This window comes from Euphorbia lathyris, chromosome 1 (assembly GCF_963576675.1).
Source record: "Euphorbia lathyris chromosome 1, ddEupLath1.1, whole genome shotgun sequence".
Lineage (NCBI taxonomy): Eukaryota > Viridiplantae > Streptophyta > Magnoliopsida > Malpighiales > Euphorbiaceae > Euphorbia > Euphorbia lathyris.
Genome location: NC_088910.1, coordinates 106,401,903 through 106,408,117, shown reverse-complemented (window position 1 = coordinate 106,408,117; position 6,215 = coordinate 106,401,903).

Sequence of the window (6,215 nt, the reverse complement as noted above, 5' to 3'; positions counted from 1 at the left end):
TCATGCAATTTTAGATTCAGTTCTCAGCCCTCAAGGATAAATAACGAAGTTTAGATTCGAAGGAGGTTCACGGTTTTAGGTCCTAAAAACGAAAAACATAAACAAAACCCAAAAAAAAAAACGCTAAGCTAAACTAGACACGGCGCAACAAAAATTTTAAAATTTATACAATTTTTGTAAGTTTGTCTACCCCTCCTCCTCACACTAAAAATATGCAATAAGTTCCAACATTGCAACATAAATCATGAAGTACGAGTGTAAAGAGTTAAGGTGGAGAAGACAACTTACTGATCGGTCGGGGGAGGTGGCCATGGCATGTTGTAGCGCTCGCAGTAGTCTGACGCTACATATTCAAGGCCCGTGAGCCTCCGGTCCATGTTCTGTTCGAAGGTTGTGAACCGATGGTCCATTTGTTGAACAGTGTTGAATGTCCGAAGGTTTAGGTCTCGCATTTCTGCCATCATGGTGTTGATGGCTTGGAATTGGGCCTCCGTCCCCGGTGCTTGGTCTTCCCTTTGGTCTCCTGCTGTCGCAGGTTCTTCTCCCTCAGGTCCCTCGTCCCTATGCTGTGGTGGAATCCGTGCTCTTTTCCGTCCCCCTCTGCTAGAGCTTGCTCCTTCGGTTGGGTTCCTGTTTAAGACTTCATGAAAAGTAGATCTCCCCAAAAACTTGGAGTTAAGCAAAGTAGGGTAAAAAGCAACTTCTTGAATGTCCAAATTTTTGAATTGGCTCTCAAGTAAGTTGGTAACTAAGTGTCCAAGGCCAAGGGAACCGCGTTTTCTACTCGTTTGGCTTGAGAAGCCCTCAAAGATGGTCTTGACATTATTCACGTGTTTGTGGTTGGCCACACACCATAGTATGAGCAATTCTGTCTTTGAGACTTTATTGCTCTCGGTTTTGCCCAACAGGTTGTGAGCCACAAACTTGTGAACAAGGTTGAGGAGTGGGTCCAAAAGAGCGACTGGGCTAGCAGTCTGGGAGTCAAAGTCCGATATGCCTATTAATTGTTCCCAGGCCATATCTTTTGTCATGGGCTTCTCAAAATCTGAGATTGCCTCTGGGTTGTTATAAACTCCCATCAGGGCTGCTAGTGTGGTATCACTGAGACGGTAAGGTTTACCATTCAGTCTAAAAGAATGCTTACCACAGCCCGAGGGTAACTCTTTTTTCCAAGTAGTCAAAAATTCCATAGTGAAGTTGTGATAAACTGGGGTCTGTTTTGTGGCTAGTCTATACCAGCCGTGGAATTTGAGGATTTCATTGAAATCCTTTTTCAAGCCTATAGACGCTAAATATGTTTGATCAACAACTATATGGGTAGCAAGTTCTTGCTTGGAAAATCTATCATACAATACCCCCTCACGTTCATCAACAAGCCCAAAGGGTGGATCATACTTAGCTTGGAGGCTATCGCTGAACTCGACCTCAGACTCGGCTTCATTCTCAACTACGACCTTGGCTTTGCCTTTCTTACCCATGGTTCTTGAGGAATAGACCAAAAATGGACAAGTTAGGACATATTTACAATTTTGAACATAAACCCCCAAATAAACCATTCATAGGCATAAATCATAGTTTTAGGAACTTAGGGACTAAAACCATAAGTATTTGGTCCCTAAGTGTTTTACCCGTAATTCACAAATTCATGCAAAATTGGAGATGCCCAATGACTAAAACATGGTAAGAATGCAATTCATAACTCTATTGGCAAGTTTTTAACTATAAATTGAATAGTTGAACTTTGAGCTAAAATGGAGATTTTACCCAAATTGAGCAATTTCTCCAAATATTCACAAATTGAGAATAGAAATTATACCCAAACCATAAATCAATCATGATGTTAACATAAATTGCAAGAGAATCAAAAATTAAAAGTAAACAAGAGATTTATTTGAGAAAAGAGAGAGAAACCTAAAACTTAGGTTTTTCTTTAAATCTCAAAAATTATCACCCTAAGCTAAAATCTAAGCCTAGAAACATGTTAGAAATAAAAAATGGGTAAATATTCATATCTTATATCCTGAATTCGGGTTAGTGTGGTGGATTTAGGAGTTTAGGTTTTTTTGAAGGGGAAAGAGAAGAAGAAAGGAAGAAAGACAGAATGAAATAAGAAAAAGAAAGAAGAGAGAAGGGAAGAAGAAGGTGGGGAAGGGGATGATGAGTCACCCCCCTTTTTTTTCTTATTCTATTTCTTTCCTTTTTCTTTTCTTATTCTTTTTCTTATTCTTTCTTCTTGGTTCGGGATTTTAAAATCCCGAACAGCCCGTGTCGGCCGAGCTGGCTGACTTGGCCGACCAGCCCGGCGAGCTGGGCAGTGCCTGACTCGCCTGGGTTGGGCGAAATTCGTTTTTTTTTTTTTTAACAAAGTGTGGGGGAACAAAGCTTGACAATGTAAATAAAAAGGACAAACGAGATTAGAATTCAATCAACCAAAATTAACAAAAAAATAAAAGAAAAGGGAATGCAGAATTAAATTGTTCAAGCTTTGAATTTAAACCGAGGAGAACCCGATTTCTCCCCCTTACTCAATCCTTTCTCAGGATCTTTGGATTCTTCTCCGTTGTGCTTGGGAGAGAACCCTATGGCATTTCCTGCCTGTCCCTATTGATCTGAGCTACCTGATTGCTCAAATCTTTGCAGAAGGCTTCGTTGTTGGCAAGCCTAGCCGAGATCTCCTTCAAAAGAGTGATCACCTCGTCAGATTCCTTAGGAGGTTGCATTGGCCCTTGGTTCTGCTGTTGATATGGGGGCATGCCAAGCCCCTGATCTCTATGTTCCTGAACAAAACCGCTGGGAGGTCGAAGCACATTTTGATTTGAATTCCCATAAAAGAGGTTCGGGTGCTGAGGCCTCCTGTAGTTGCCATTGTTGTTGTTGTAGGAGTTGTAGTTGTTGGGGTTGGAGTTGTTATAGTTCTGATTGTATCTCGGCTACCCCCCAACATAGTTGACCATCTCCACCCCATCTCCATCGAAAGGGCTACCTGCTTGACAATCCTTTCCATGGTGGTCGCCGCCACAGTGCACACAGGTGGGAGGTTGGCTAAGCTTAGCCAACAGTACGTCCATCTTCCTACTCAAATCCGCAACAACTGGATTTTGTTCCTGTTCTTCCACAGCAAATACCCGCTGCCTTGTGGGTCAGCGAGCTTCTGTTCTTGCCACTGCACACTCTTTCTGGCCAGCTCATTAATCATGTCATATGCCTCTGTTGCTGTCTTTCTAAACAAATCTCCACCCGCTGCGGAATCTACAATAGCTCTGTTGGTGGGTGTCAGTCCGTGATAGAAGACGCTTACTAACTGATGCTTGGGTATGTCATGATGAGGGCACATGCGCAACATTTTTCTGAATCGGGTCCAAGATGTGTGGAGCGCTTCGTGCTCGGGTTGGTGGAAGGATGTGATCTCACCCCTGAGCATTGCTGTCTTCGAGGGAGGGAAGTAGTAGGACAAGAATTCCTTCTCCAACCTTGCCCAAGTCGTGATTGAACCGGGCTCCAGTGTTCTCAGCCATTCCAAAGCTTGCCCAGTCAGAGAGAACGGGAACAATTTCAGTCTAGCAGCATCTTGGGGAACCCCATTTGTTCTTGCGGTGTCTGCGCACATTAGGAAGCGATCCAGATGATCATTCGGGCTCTCATGTGCTTCTCCTCCAAACAATCCGGTCTGTTGGATCAAGTGAATTATACCGAACTTGATTTCGTATGTATTAGCCGAAATATATGGAGCAGCAATGCCTGACAAATGCTGGTGCCGGTGTGGTGCCAGGATCTCACTCATCAGACGAGTGTCATTTTGTGGCCCGGTGTTCTCAGTATTCCATTCATTGTTCCGTTTATTGTCAGTCATCTTGATAGGCTCGATGATCTCGTCTTGCTTTAGCTTTCCGATTTGTTTGCTCCTGCGAAGAGTACGTTCAAGTTCAGGGTTAAGAGGGACACACGGTATTTTCGCTGATCTCAGGCATACGCTGAGAAAAGATAAATACAGAAATAAATGAAAGTGGAAGGGAAATCATACACATCATACAAGGTTGCATAGTTTTGTATAAGTATAAGACGGTATAAATAAACACATACAGACACGTATAGATGAAGTTGACAAGTATAACTACATGTTCGTACAAACGAATATAAACAAGCGTAAGTATAAACAAGGATGGTTATCATAAATAAGTATGTATAAACAAGTGTATATAAACAAGTATAAACGGTATAGATACATGTGAACAAGTATTATGATTATAAACAAGTATAGTTATTATAAACAAGTATACAAGTATAAATGATATTAACAAAGAATATTCACAAAGAATGCCTAAACTAACAAATCGACCTTTGGTTCGATATTGCAGAAGAAATAAATCCCCAGCAACGGCGCCAAAAACTTGATGCGCCCTCACCTAAGTTAAAGATGAGAACTCACTAAGGGATAAGTGTACCCCGTCGTTATCAAGTAATAAATTTCTGGTTAAGTCCAGGTTATCGTCCACATGATTTATTTCTACAAGTATCGAGCTATCGGTTTCAGGTGTTATCTAGGCTTAGGGGGTTTTGAGTTTGTTTTGCTAAGTTAATCTACTCCTAGGTTGAATTATACTAGTCCTAGCTAAGTTATCTGATTCTAACTAAGTTATTCTATGTCTAATTAAGTTACTCTACCCCTAATTAAGTTAAACTACTCCTAATTGATCTTTCACTAATGCAATTATCCGAAGGAACATGGTATGAACGATAATAATGAAGATAGATTATTAGGTCTATTGAATAAAAACCTAATCTGAGTCACTTGTATTCAAGGCGATTAACCCTACTTACCCTCCTGAAGTTCCTAGCGCGTGATTCCCTAAGGCTGAAACTAGGTCTAAGGCTCAGTAAATTGGCGCTTAATCAACTAAGAGGTCGTCAATCTCCTAGGCTCTGACTAGGTCAGATTCAGCTCGCAATATGTGCCTACTAGATTTTGGGGCTTTTGAATGAGTTAAACCAATTGAATAAAGCGTAAGACAGAGATTAGACAAATAATCATAGAACAAAACAAGAGCTAAATTATTATTAAAGGCGAAGATAAATGTCACAAGATACAATAAGTTAAGTTCGGCAACTGTATCAAAGAGTACAAACAAGGAAAGATAAAAGGAGATACAAAAATCCCTTTCAGGGAACCTGTTTACTCTACAGCCGGCGACCTAATCTTAAGGACAAACCTTGATAATTCCTCGAGAAAAAGCTTTGAAGGAGCTTCAATGGAAGTCGAAGAAGATGGAGGAGATGGAGAGGAATTACAAGGGGAAAGCTAAGCTAATTTACAAAATTGAAAGATATCTAAATTACATCGGAAAAACTCTATTTATAGGCGTGGCTCGGCCCTCTTTTTGACCTATTTTCGTGTCCTTATTGGTGTAGGAAGTCGTGGGGTCCATCGTGGCTTCGTGGGGGCGGAATTGGTCTTTTTGACCAATTCCCGTAGGTCTGCTCGCCGAGCAGGGCGAGCTGCTCGGCGAGCAGGGCTACTCGCGACGAGCAGCGCCCTGCTCGCCGAGTAGGCGCCTGGCGGCCTGCTCGGCGAGCAGGCTCCTGCTCGCCCGAGCAGGCTCCTGCTCGCCCGAGCAGGCTCCTGCTCGCCCGAGCAGGCTCCTGCTCGCCCGAGCAGGCTCCTGCTCGCCCGAGCAGGCTCCTGCTCGCCCGAGCAGGCTCCTGCTCGCCCGAGCAGGCGCCTGGCGGCCTGCTCGGCGAGTAGGCATCCTGCTCACCCGAGCAAGCCTCTGGCGGCCTACTCGGCGAGCAGGCATGGCCTGCTCGGCGAGTAGGCCTCCAGGGGCCTGCTCGGCGATCAGGCATGGCCTACGGAGGCCCGCTCATCGAGATTTTTCGCCCGGCATGTCCTTGATGCTTGCCAAATGCCGTCGATGCCCTTTTTTGCCCGAACTTACACCTGCGCACGTACAGAAACTCCAGATAACATTAGTCTAAAGGCTAAATTGATCCGTCAATCGCTTATTTTGAGCAAACGCTTCGTTTGGTGCGACTTTTGACAGACCAATTAGCTTCAAAAGATAATGGAATTATACTATGCATGCTATTTTGGCCGTAATTGCCTAGATTGGTCATAAAACGAGCCTAAACAACGAAAAATAAATAAAACGTTTCCAATTCCTAACTAACTCACACAAAAGCATTTAAATGCGAGAAATGCTCGCTTATTAACTAAATAA